General features: G+C 44.8%; 1 long non-coding RNA gene across 1 annotated transcript; it reads left to right on the plus strand.

Moving 5' to 3' along the window:
- Nucleotides 1-694: 694 nt before the first annotated feature.
- LOC123744728 (uncharacterized) lies at nucleotides 695-12,561 on the plus strand. Its single transcript, XR_006771159.1, has 4 exons — nucleotides 695-837; nucleotides 5,556-5,618; nucleotides 11,017-11,370; nucleotides 12,361-12,561. It is a non-coding gene; the product is annotated as an uncharacterized lncRNA (long non-coding RNA).
- The last annotated feature ends 1,755 nt before the right edge of the window (nucleotides 12,562-14,316 follow it).

Below are 14,316 nucleotides of genomic sequence, written 5' to 3' on the forward strand. Positions count from 1 at the left end.
TGGGTCAATGCTCTTTCTCAATTTTGCAGGTTCTCATTTTTTTTCTTCCTCCATCTGTAATCATCATGGACCCCCTTTGGTAATAAAGGCGTGGTTGTCTTTTATTTCTCATCAGGGAATGGGATCCAGGAAATCCACTCACTCTAAATTCCATCAACAAGGGGATGTCCTGTCCTGATCAGACCCATAATGAGTCCTGGCTATAATCTCCATTATGAATTTCTCCTAATAATTTATTGAGCTAATGGTGTGGACAAGGTATGGAAAGATGTAGTCAAAAACACAAATCCATTTAGAGAAAGAGTAACAGAACAATTGAGAACACAAACAGATACACTCACAAAACAGATACAATAGAGCCCTGTTGTTGACAACACAGCTCACTAAATATAATAACAAATATATCAAAACCTATACTGAGAATTATGAACATGTGAGTACGCTGTGAAAAACCCTACTTTTGAAGAGCAGCAAGACTCTTCATGACCTAAAAATTGGGAAATTAAAAACGTCCTTGTTATGGGTTAACAAGTGTACCTGCTGAGCTGATATCAAGAAAGAGTATTCAATCACACTCCACTTTAGATGTCAATACAATACATCCTGTTTTTTTGCTCAGAGAAGATGCAACTCAAGCCCACTTGATTGGACAGTAGCTCTTTAAACCCCATCCCCCCCTCCCAACTCCTCTTATTTTTCCTCCTGCTCTCTTCATTTGTGCCCTGCCCAGCCTACAACAGTGATTCTCAGATTTCTGGGCTCTTATATTGCCATTGCTGAAGCAAGAACCACATTAACATCGAAGACAACCCTGAAATACAATCAACAGTGACAACGGTAAGATAATACATTTCCCACTTGAAATATTGCATGGAAATAAACCTGTTGAATGGAGGAACTGTCTTGGAAACACTCCAGCCAAACTCTAAACAATACAAAATGTTAACATGTACTCTTTGGGATCATAATACTATGGAAAACATGCTTTTCAGAGATGCTGTACAAGTAATAAATATAACTCATGGATAGCTATTCTATTTCCATTTTTAAATCCTCAAATGGGAAAAGACATGGAGATATTCACTGGTAACAAGCTTCCCAGCTCTGGTAATTTTTTAACATCATTTACAGTTTCTAGTGCCTTTGACTTCCTATCTATTTAATCCCGATTAGATAAACAATGGCAGGAATTCTTGAACGATTTGAAGATCAATAGATAAGAATATCACACCCAATTCAGTGGTTACTGTTAAGGGTAAAAGGAAATCAACTGTATTCTAACCAACATTTATTTTGGAACAATGTTGTCGATTTTCAAGAGTCCACAAGACAAGGAACACTGTTGCCTCTTGCAAAACAATAAATATGTTTTCAAAACGTAGTTCCCTTCTCAAAACACAAATACATTAATCAAAACTATTATACTGTCAAAATTGCTAATACATTCATCAAAAGAACACAACTGCCTGCAAAAAGATGACTGCAACCATACTTATCTTGGCGCAGACAAAACAGAAAGTTAGTCTGTCTTCAAAGATCCATGTAGATCAATACAGTTTCTTGGCAGTCACTAAATGATGATGATCAAAATTGGAACTAAAACTATCCAAAAGTTCACAATTATGGGCAGTTACTCCCCTTTTATGCATATTTCAAACAATTTCAGGAATCCCTGAGCTGACAAGGTAAAAATCTGTTCTGCCTCTGAACAAGGCAGTTAACCCACTGTTCCTAGGCTGTCATTGAAAATAAGAATTTGTTCTTAACTGACTTGCCTAGTTAAATAAAGGTCAAATAAAAATAAAATATTATTCCTGATTAAAAAAAATAAGCACATTGTGTGCAGGATTCATTCATTGGTATCATCACAATTGTAACGGCGTCGTAGGAAGTGGACCAAAATGCAGCGGGTACGTGAATGCTCATATTTACTTTATTACGAACACCACACAAAAACAACAAAACGAAACCACGAACAACAGCTAACAGTCCTGCAGGCTAAACATAGCAGCGCACAAATACAACTTCCCACAAAGGGACAGGTGAAACAGGGCTACCTAAGTATGACTCTCAATCAGCTACAACGATGTACAGCTGTTCCTGATTGAGAGCCATACCAGGCCAACACAAAGAAATACACAACATAGAAAACCATAGAAATACAAAACAAGAACATTACCCAAAAACCCCGGAACACATAAATCAAACACCCCTCTTACATAAATACATATCCCATTAAACCCCGAACCACATAAAACAAATACCCCCTGCCACGTTCTGACCAAACTACAATAACCAATAACCCCTTATACTGGTCAGGACGTGACAGTACCCCCCCCCCAAAGGTGCAGACCCCGGATGCACCTCACACAAAAATAAACACAAAATAAACCCCCCAAACTAAAGGGAGGGTGGCTGCCGACGGTTCCCGTGCTACCCCCCCCCCCAATCCTCCTACTGTGGAGGTGGCTCAGGCTCTGGCCTTAGTCCCCCACCTAACCTGTCCACCCCCGCTGAATACCTCTGGCTGAGGCACGTCGCTGTAGACCTCGGGCAGACGGACGATTCTGGGAGCTCCGGACTGTAGGGCGACTCTGGCTGCGCCGGTTCCGGACTGTGGGCCGTCTCACTCGGTTCCGGACTGTGGGCCGTCTCACTCGGTTCCGGACTGTGGGCCGTCTCACTCGGTTCCGGACTGTGGGCCGTCTCACTCGGTTCCGGACTGTGGGCCGTCTCACTCGGTTCCGGACTGTGGGCCGTCTCACTCGGTTCCGGACTGTGGGCCGTCTCACTCGGTTCCGGACTGTCGTCGGAAGTTCTGGACGGGGCACAATCGTCGGAAGCTCTGGACGGGGCACTGTCGTCGGAAGCTCTGGACGGGGACTTCGCACTGAACGCCTGTTGCGTGGGGCTGGTAGTGGAGGTACCAGACTGGAGACACGCACCCCAAGGCTAGTGCGGGGAGCAGGAACAGGACGAGTTGGACTGGGCTGACGCACTGGAGGCCTGGTGCGTGGTGCTGGCTTTGGATGTGCCAGACTGGAAACACGCACCTCAGGGCTAGTGCGAGGAGCAGGAACAGGACGAGTTGGACTGGGCTGACGCACTGGAGGCCTGGTGCGTGTTGCTGGCTTTGGATGTGCCAGACTGGAAACACACACCTCAGGGCTAGAGCGAGGAGCGGGAACAGGATACACTGGGCCGTGAAGGCGCACTGGCGGTCTTGAGCGCAGTACTGGCACCACCCTTACTGGCTGGATGCCCGCTTCCCCCTGGCAAATGCGGGGTGCTGGCACCGCGCACACCGGCCTGTGAATGCTCAGCCTCGACGCCGTGCGCATCACCCCATAGCACGGGGCCTGACCAGTAACAAGCTGCCTCCGATAAGCACGGGGAGTTGGCTTGGGGCTTAACCCTGGCCCAGCCAAACTACCCGTGTGCCCCCCCCAAAAAATATATTTATTGGGGCTGCCTCTCATGCATCCTACGTTGGGCCCGCTCTTCGCTCCACTTTCGTCGTTCCTCCCTCGCTGTCTCCACCTGTTTCCATGGCAGGGTCTTGTCCCCTGCCATTACCTCTTCCCATGTCCAAAATGTCCTCCACTCCCTTCTCTCCCTGGCCCAGGATCCTTCCTCTTCCTGGGCCCGCGGCTTGGTCCGTTGGTGGTGGGAAGTTCTGTAACGGCCGTCGTAGGAAGTGGACCAAAATGCAGCGGGTACGTGAATGCTCATATTTACTTTATTACGAACACCACACAAAAACAACAAAACGAAACCACGAACAACAGCTAACAGTCCTGCAGGCTAAACATAGCAGCGCACAAATACAACTTCCCACAAAGGGACAGGTGAAACAGGGCTACCTAAGTATGACTCTCAATCAGCTACAACGATGTACAGCTGTTCCTGATTGAGAGCCATACCAGGCCAACACAAAGAAATACACAACATAGAAAACCATAGAAATACAAAACAAGAACATTACCCAAAAACCCCGGAACACATAAATCAAACACCCCTCTTACATAAATACATATCCCATTAAACCCCGAACCACATAAAACAAATACCCCCTGCCACGTCCTGACCAAACTACAATAACCAATAACCCCTTATACTGGTCAGGATGTGACAACAATACTATTCTATGTATTCAGTACATAGCCTGGATTGTTCATATTTTTGTAGACTTTCCATTTGCGTACAAAACACAATCCACAAAAGAAATAAGGAAGGTGAATCACAGTAGATTGGTGGCACCTTAATTGAGGAGGACGGCCTTGTGGTAATGGCTGGAGTGGTATATATGGAATGGTATCAAATACGTCAAACACATGGTTTGATACCATTCCATCTGCGCCGTTCCAGCCATTATTATGAGCCGCCCTCTCCTCAGTAGCCTCCACTGAGGTGAATACAATGGAGAAACATATATGCCTCAATCTACACTAAAATAATGGAAGGTCACAATGTTGGAGAGTATAACTTAGGAGTAACCCAAAGTTATGTAGAAGTAACCCAACTTCATTCTCTGCATGTCCGCAATATTGTAAAATATCATACATTGCTGTTCTGCTATAGATACATTTCAACAGAGATCCAAAAATTATTTGTACGCGATTGAGAAAAATTGTAAGACTAGGACAGCTGTAGTCAATGTTGGATACAGTAATGCATTGTTGACCCAACCACCATGTAGGCTCATGGGGGTTACTCAATCACCTGTGGACTACCCGTCTGGTCTACTGCAACTCGCTGTTGGCTGGGTTCCCCTCTTGTGCCATCAAACCAATGCAACTTATCCAGAATGCTGCAGCACTCCTGCTTTTCAACCTTCCTAAGTTCTCTCATGTCAGCCCGCTCCTCTGCACACTCCACTGGCTTCAAGTCGAAGCTCGCATCCACTACAAGACCATGGTGCTTACCTACGGAACAGAAAGAGGAACTGCCCCTCCCTTCAGGCTATGCTCAAACCCTTCACCCCAACCCAAGCACTCCGTTCTGCCACCTCAGGTATCTTGGCACTCCCACCCCTAAAGGAGGGCAGATCCCGCTCAGCCCAGTCCAAGCTCTTCTCTGTCCTGGCACCCCAATGGTGGAACCAGATTCCCCCTGAAGCTAGGACAGCAGAGTCCCTGCCCATCTTTCAAAAACATCTGAAACCCTACCTCTTCAAACAGTATCTTAAATAATCCTCCTCACCCCACCCCTCCCCCTTCTAGTTCTAACTCTACTGATAGCTACTTTATTGAGGAAAAATGTACTTTCTATGCCTGTGATTTGTGGTTGTCCCACCTAGCTATCTTAAGATGAATGCACTGTAAGTCGCTCTGGATAATAGCGTCTGCTAAATGACTAAAATGTAAATAGATAGATATTCAGACTTATAGTCAGGATTATGGGGATAGCTTCAACTTGCCTTCAACCTTGTGATGGGTGGAAATGTTGCCCCATGCTCAGACCTATCCAATTGTTTCAGAGTTCAGATCTACAGGTAGTTCCTAGAGGTCAGGCTAGAGTTGTAATTCAGAACCAGTGTGTTTTATCTCCCACAGAGCAACACTGGGGCGTCGGGAACATGTTCCTCTTTTCCACAACACTTCTCTTCCTGTTTCTGGGTGGGTAAGCTAGGAAGCTCCAGACCAGTGCTGCACGCACAACAAGCTCATAAATCAGGAGAATCCCTGTAATCAAATCTGTCTGCTGATTTAATTACCTCGCTAGATGCATGTTGGACTTTGTCATGCTTTTCTTTTTTCTCCACTTGTTAAATTCATATAAAGACATTATTTCATATAAAGATACATACGTTCTCTTTGCATCACATTTATACCTGTAGGGGGGCTTTTAGAAATGTCAGGCTTTCACATGCACACTATAACAAGTAATGTGATGAAGGAGGACTGTTTGTTACATTCTCTTAAAGGGACATTACACTTTCAAATCAAAGTTTGTCAGATGTTTTCAGAGCTCCAAAGTAGTCTAATGTCAAGACAAAACCATTTCCCACAACATTGGCTGAGTGTAGATCCACCTATATGCCTCCACCCTAAGTGAGTGGAAAAGATAGGCACTGAATAAAACCAGAGAATTAGATGGTGCTTATCTTTTCCATTCATTTGGGATTGAGGCATATAGCGGGATCTTCACAACAGATGGTCTAGGGTGCTGACATGCAGTACAAGTAAAAAGTTTGGACACACCTACTCATTCAAGGGTTTTTCTTTATTTTTACAATTTTCTACATTGTACAATAATAGTGAAGACGTTTTCAAAGCTGAGGAGGTCACTTCTAGTGGATTGTGTTGATACTAAAGATGGCCATGTTTTAACGTACTTGACATGGGTGAGACCAAAACCACCCATCAGTTTGAAACAGTGTACATAGTACTCGCAATGGAATTCATTTGAAATAATATATACAGTACCAGTCAAAAGTTTGGACACACGTACTCATTCCAGGGTTTTTCTTTATTTTTACATTTTCTACATTGTAGAATAATAGTGAAGACGACATCAAAACTAAACTCAGCAAAAAAAGAAATGTCCCTTTTTCAGGACCCGTTCTTTCAAAGATAATTCGTAAAAATCCAAATAACTTCACAGATCTTCATTGTAAAGGGCTTGAACACTGTTTCCCATGCTTGGTCAATGAACCATAAACAATGAATGAACATGCACCTGTGGAACGGTCGTTAAGACACTAACAGCTTTACAGACGGTAGGCAATTAAGGTCACAGTTCTGAAAACTTAGAGGACACTAAAGAAGCCTTTCTACTGAGTCTGAAAAACACCAAAAGAAAGATGCCCAGGGTCCCTGCTCATCTGCGTGAACGTGCCTTAGGCATGCTGCAAGGAGGCATGAGGACTGCAGATGTGGCCAGGGAAATAAATTGCAATGTCCGTACTGTGAGACGCCTAAGACAGCGCTACAGGGAGACAGGACAGACAGCTGATCGTCCTCGCAGTGGCAAACCACGTGTAACAACACCTGCACAGGATCGGTACATCCAAACATCACACCTGCGAGACAGGTACAGGATGGCAACAACAACTGCCCAAGTTACACCAGGAACGCACAATCCCTCCATCAGTGCTCAGACTGTCCACAATAGGCTGAGAGAGGCTGGACTGAGGGCTTGTAGGCCTATTGTAAGGCAAGTCCTCACCAGACATCCCCGGCAACAACGTCGCCTATGGGCACAAACCCACCGTCGCTGGACCAGACAGGACTGGCAAAAAGTGCTCTTCATTGACGAGTCGCGGTTTTGTCTCACCAGGGGTAATGGTCGGATTTGCGTTTATTGTCAAAGGAATGAGCGTTACACCGAGGCCTGTACTCTTTTCTTTAAAAAATATTTAAATTAAAAAATATATATATATTTCACCTTTATTTAACCAGGTAGGCAAGTTGAGAACAAGTTCTCATTTACAACTGCGACCTGGCCAAGATAAAGCAAAGCAGTGTGACACAGACAACAACACAGAGTTACACATGGAGTAAACAATAAACAAGCCAATAACACAATAAACAAGTCAATGACACAGTAGAAAAAAAAGAAAGTCTATATACAGTGTGTGCAAAAGGCATGAGGAGGTAGGCAATAAATATGCCATAGGAGCGAATAATTACAATTTAGCAGATTAACACTGGAGTGATAAATGAGCATATGATGATGTGCAAGTAGAAATACTGGTGTGCAAAAGAGCAGAAAAGTAAATCAAATAAAAGCAGTATGGGGATGAGGGATGTATATTGGGTGGGCAATTTACAGATGGACTATGTACAGCTGCAGCGATCGGTTACCAGCTCAGGTAGCTGATGTTTAAAGTTGGTGAGGGAAATAAAAGTCTCTAACTTCAGCAATTTTTGCAATTCGTTCCAGTCACTGGCAGCAGAGAACTGGAAGGAAAGGTGGCCAAATGAGGTGTTGGCTTTGGGGATGATCAGTGAGATATACCTGCTAGAACGTGTGCTACGGGTGGGTGTTGTTATCGTGACCAGTGAACTGAGATAAGGCGGAGCTTAACCTAGCATAGACTTATAGATGACCTGGAGCCAGTGGATCTGGCTACGAATATGTAGCGAGGGCCAGCCGATTAGAGCATACAGGTCGCAGTGGTGGGTGGTATAAGGTGATTTGGTAACAAAACGGATGGCACTGTGATAGACTGCATCCAGTTTGCTGAGTAGAGTAATGGAAGCTATTTTGTATATGACATCGCCGAAGTCGAGGATCGGTAGGATAGCCAGTTTTACTAGGATAAGTTTGGCGGCATGAGTGAAGGAGGCTTTGTTGCGAAATAGAAAGCCGATTCTAGATTTGATTTTGGATTGGAGATGTTTAATATGAGTCTGGAAGGAGAGTTTACAGTCTAACCAGACACCTAGGTATTTATAGTTGTCCACATATTCTAGGTCGGAACCGTCCAGGGTGGTGATGCTAGTCGGGCGGGCTGGTGCGGGCAGCGAATGGTTGAAAAGCATGCATTTGGTTTTACTAGCGTTTAAGAGCAGTTGGAGGCCACGGAAGGAGTGTTGTATGGCATTGAAGCTCGTTTGGAGGTTTGTTAGCACAATCGAGCGGGATCGATTTGGAGGTGGAGGGTCCATCATGGTCTGAGGCGGTGTGTCACAGTATCATCGGACTGAGCTTGTTGTCATTGCAGGCAATCTCAATGCTGTGCGTTACAAGGTAGACATCCTCCTCCCTCATGGGGTACCCTTCCTGCAGGCTCATCCTGACATGACCCTCCAGCATGACAATGCCACCAGCCATACTGCTCGTTCTGTGCATGATTTCCTGCAAGACAGAAATGTCAGTGTTCTGCCATGGCCAGCGAAGAGCCCGGATCTCAATCCCATTGAGCACGCCTGGGACCAGTTGGATCGGAGGGTGAGGGCTAGGGACATTCCCCCCAGAAATGTCCGGGAACTTGCATGTGCCTTGGTGGAAGAGTGGGGTAACATCTCACAGCAAGAACTGGCAAATCTGGTGCAGTCCATGAGGAGGAGATGCACTGCAGTACTTAATGCAGCTGATGGCCACACCAGATACTGACTGTTACTTTTGATTTTGACCCCGCTTTGTTCAGGGACACATTATTCTATTTCTGTTAGTCACATGTCTGTGGAGCAGGTTCAGTTTATGTCTCAGTTGTTGAATCTTATGTTCATACAAATATTTATTTGTTAAGTTTGCTGAAAATAAACGCAGTTGACAGTGAGAGAGGTTTCTTTTTTTTTGCTGAGTTTATGAAATGACAAATATGGAATCATGTAGTAACCAAAAAAGTATTAAACAAACCAAAATATATTTTAGATTCTTCAAAGTAGCCACCCTTTGCCTTGATGACAGCTTTGCACACTCTTGGCATTCTCTCAACCAGCTTCATGAGGTAGTCACCTAGAATGCATTTCAATTAACAGGTATGCCTTGTTCAATGTTAATTTCTGGAATTTCTTTCCTTCTTAATACGTTTGAGCCAATCAGTTGTGTTGTGACAAGGTAGGGGTGGTATACAGAAGACCAAGTCCATATTAAGGCAAGAACAGCTCAAATAAGCAAAGAGAAATTACAGACCATCATTACTTTAAGACATGAAGGTCAGTCAATCCGGAAAGTTTCTTCAAGTGCAGTAGCAAAAACCATCAAGAGCTAAGATATAACTGGCTCTCCACAGGAAAGGAAGACCCAGAGTTACCTATGCTGCAGAGGATAAGTTCATTAGAGTTACCAGCCTCAGAAATTGCATCCCAAATAAATGCTTCATAGATTTCAAGTAAAAGACACATCTCAACATCAAATGTTCAGAGGAGACTGTGTGAATCAGACCTTCATTTTTTATTTAATTTAACTAGGCAAGTCAGTTATGAACAAATTCTTATTTTACAATGACAGCCTACATCAGCCAAACCCGGACAATGCTAGGCCAATTGTGCCCCACCCTATGGGACTCCCGATCACAGCAGGTTATAATACAGCCCAGGATCGAACCACGGTCTGTAGTGACACCTCTAGCACTGAGATGCAGGGCCTTAGACCACTGCACCACTTAGGAGCCCCCTGGTTGAATTGCTGCAAAGAAACCACTACTAAAGGACACCAATAAGAAGAAGTGACTTGCTTGGGCCAAGAAACACAATGGACAATAGACTGGGGGAAATCTACCCTTTGTCTGATGAGTCCACATTTTTGTGTGAGACGCAGAGAAGGTGAACGGATGATCTCTGTATATGTGGTTCCCACTGTGAAGCATGGAGGAGGAGGTGTGGGGTGCTTTGCTGGTGACACTGTCTGTGATTTTTTTTAGAATTCAAGACACACTTAACCAGCATGGCTACCACAGCATTCTGCAGTGATACGCCATCCTATCTGGTTTGCGCTTAGTGGGAATATCATTTGTTTTTCAACAGGACAATGACCCAACACACCTCCAGGCTGTGTAAGGGCCATTTGACCAAGGAGAGTGATGGAGTGCTGTATCAGATGACCTGGCCTCCACAATCACCTGACCTCAACCCAATTGAGATGGTTTGGGATGAGTTGGACCGCAGAGTGAAGGAAAAGCAGCCAACAAGTGCTTAGCATATGTGGGAACTCCTTCAAGACTGTTGGAAAAGCATTCCAGGTGAAGCTGGTTAAGAGAATGCCAAGAGTGTGCAAAGCTGTCATCAATGCAAAGGGTAGCTACTTTGAAAGTGTTTAACACTTTTTTGGTTACTCCATGATTCCATATGTGTTATTTAATAGTTTTGATGTCTTCACTATTATTCTACAATGTAGAAAATAGTCAAAATAAAGAAAGAACATTGAATGAGTAGGTGTGTCCAAACTTTTTACTGGTACTGTATGTATCTCAACATTAGTCTACTTTTGAGGTCTAAAAACATCGGACAAACTTTCATTTATGAGTGAAATGTTCCTTGAACCTTTTACTGTATCAACACATGGAGTTGTTATTAAAACCAAATGAAGCAGTATTGTAAGTCTTTGTATGTCTTGTACTTTCAGTCACCTGTTCACCAGAGAAGAAAGGCGATTTTGGAAAACTTACTGCCTGTATCACTGAAAACAACAGCCTCATGTTGGAATGCGAGTACCCACCATGTCCAGAGTCACCGCCCTTTGATTGTGACTTCCTCACCACAGAGGACGGGGTCCTGTTGGGGAGCTCTCACAACAACTTTCAGATGACAAATGACTCAACCTTTCACATTACAGCAAAAGGTCGGTGTCGGCTTATTCTCATTGGCCATGCCCTAACTCATTTCAACGAGATAAAGAGTTATAACTGTACTTTGATACGGAGAGGTAGAGAAGAGAGGAAGAACATCACTATAAACTACATAAACCCCCAGAAAAAACGTGAGTATCAATCAAAAGAATACATAAATACAGGTGAAATTACTTATAGACCTACAGGTAACTGCCAAAATAATGGAAACACTTGAGTAAATGAGGGATACAAAGTATTTTGAAAGCAGGTGCTTCCAAACAGGTGTGGTATCTGAGTTAATTAAGCAATTATCATCCCATCATGCTTAGGGTCATGTTTAAAATTGCTGCGCAGGACATTATTTTGGCTATCATGGCTATGCCCCCATAGGATAGCAATGCCCCCATCCATAGGGTACGAGTGGTCACTGAATGGTTTGATGAGCATGAAAACGATGTAAGCAATATGCCATGGCCGTCTCAATCATCAGATCTCAACCCAATTGGATTCCTATGGGAGATTCTGGAGCAGCGCTTGAGACAGCGTTTTCCACCACTATCAACAAAACACCAAATTATGGAATTTCTCATGGAAGAATGGTATCATATCCATCCAATAGAGTTGCAGACACTTGTAGAATCTATGCCAAGGTGCATTGAAGCTGTTCTGGCTCGTGATGGCCGAACGCCCTTACGACACTTTATGTTGGTGTTTCCTTTATTTTGGCAGTTACCTGTATTTGCCTTTTGAAGCAATGCCAGCTACGTTATGACATTGTATAATAAGACAAAAATGTATGTCAGTGGATAAAAAAAAAACGCTATTCCAGTCTTATGGACAAAGTTCATAAGATCTCTATTTCAAATATATTTCTGAAATCTAGCATGACCTGCATGCATTCCTATGTATTGTCAAAAGGCACATATGACTGGGGAAAGTTGCAATGCAGCCCTATAAGCTTGATGAAATTAGGTGGATAAAAACAAACGATGATAGCTGAGTGGAAAAAACACCAATGTCCACTATATAACAGGAACACAGATTAGACCTACCGCTGAAGAGAGAACTCATCCTGACAATATTCCTCAAGTGGATGACTTTGTACATGTTAATGAACACAATAACCTTCCTCTCCCCAGAACACATCAAACCTTGCTCTACCATGGGGTGGATGTTGCATCAAGCTCCCACCCTGCTATGGCCTGTGGTATTCATGTCACTGTGGAAGATCCTCTCCTGAATGCACAACCTACCCTTACAAGCTGAAGCTCAACTCTGTCTGAATTAGGCCACTCTGTACAATTCATGACATGACAAATAAAAATGAAATATAAATAATTTGCCTTCCTGTGGCCTTATTTAAAATAAAACAATCAACATTTAGAGTGATTTTCTGTTGAGTAGATTATTGTAAATCTTGCCATATAGGCCTAGTGAATCCCTCACTCTCAAACAGACAACCTCAGTGACTCCAGTCTGTTCTAACATAATCCAGTGGCGGACTTAGGCATAGGCAACATGGGCAGCCACCCAGGGCGGCATCTTGTCGGGGACGGCACGGGGCGCCTGCACAAAAACATTTGGAATGGTGACATTTGCACGATCGGTTTTCTATCGTTCATTTGCACGTCACGTCAATGATATCATTTACATTTACATTTAAGTCATTTAGCAGACGCTCTTATCCAGAGCGACTTACAAATTGGTGCATTCACCTTATGATATCCAGTGGAACAACCACTTTACAATAGTGCATCTAAATCTTTTAGAGGGGGGTTAGAAGGATTACTTTATCCTATCCTAGGTATTCCTTAAAGAGGTGGGGTGTCAGGTGTCTCCGGAAGGTGGTGATTGACTCCGCTGTCCTGGCGTCGTGAGGGAGCTTGTTCCACCATTGGGGTGCCAGAGCAGCGAACAGTTTTGACTGGGCTGAGCGGGAACTGTGCTTCCTCAGAGGTAGGGGGGCCAACAGGCCAGAGGTGGATGAACGCAGTGCCCTTGTTTGGGTGTAGGGCCTGATCAGAGCCTGAAGGTATGGAGGTGCCGTTCCCTTCACAGCTCCGTAGGCAATCACCATGGTCTTGTAGCGGATGCGAGCTTCAACTGGAAGCCAGTGGAGAGAGCGGAGGAGCGGGGTGACGTGAGAGAACTTGGGAAGGTTGAACACCAGACGGGCTGCGGCGTTCTGGATGAGTTGTAGGGGTTTAATGGCACAGGCAGGGAGCCCAGCCAACAGCGAGTTGCAGTAATCCAGACGGGAGATGACAAGTGCCTGGATTAGGACCTGCGCCGCTTCCTATGTGAGGCAGGGTCGTACTCTGCGAATGTTGTAGAGCATGAACCTACAGGATCGGGTCACCGCCTTGATGTTAGTGGAGAACGACAGGGTGTTGTCCAGGATCACGCCAAGGTTCTTAGCACTCTGGGAGGAGGACACAAGGGAGTTGTCAACCGTGATGGCGAGATCATGGAACGGGCAGTCCTTCCCCGGGAGGAAGAGCAACTCCGTCTTGCCGAGGTTCAGCTTGAGCTGGTGATCCGTCATCCACACTGATATGTCTGACAGACATGCAGAGATGCGATTCGCCGCCTAGTTATCAGAAGGGGGAAAGGTGAAGATTAATTGTGTGTCGTCTGCATAGCAATGATAGGAGAGGCCATGTGAGGATATGACAGAGCCAAGTGACTTGGTGTATAGCGAGAATAGGAGAGGGCCTAGAACAGAGCCCTGGGGGACACCAGTGGTGAGAGCGCATGGTGCGGAGACAGATTCTCGCCACGCCACCTGGTAGGAGCGACCTGTCAGGTAGGACGCAATCCAAGCGTGGGCCGCGCCGGAGATGCCCAACTCGGAGAGGGTGGAGAGGAGGATCTGATGGTTCACAGTATCAAAGGCAGCAGATAGGTCTAGAAGGATGAGAGCAGAGGAGAGAGAGTTAGCTTTAGCAGTGCGGAGAGCCTCCGTGACACAGAGAAGAGCAGTCTCAGTTGAATGCCCAGTCTTGAAACCTGACTGATTAGGATCAAGAAGGTCATTCTGAGAGAGATAGCAGGAGAGCTGGCCAAGGACGGCACGTTCAAGAGTTTTGGAGAGA

The sequence above is a fragment of the Salmo salar genome, chromosome ssa09 (genome assembly GCF_905237065.1).
Source record: "Salmo salar chromosome ssa09, Ssal_v3.1, whole genome shotgun sequence".
Lineage (NCBI taxonomy): Eukaryota > Metazoa > Chordata > Actinopteri > Salmoniformes > Salmonidae > Salmo > Salmo salar.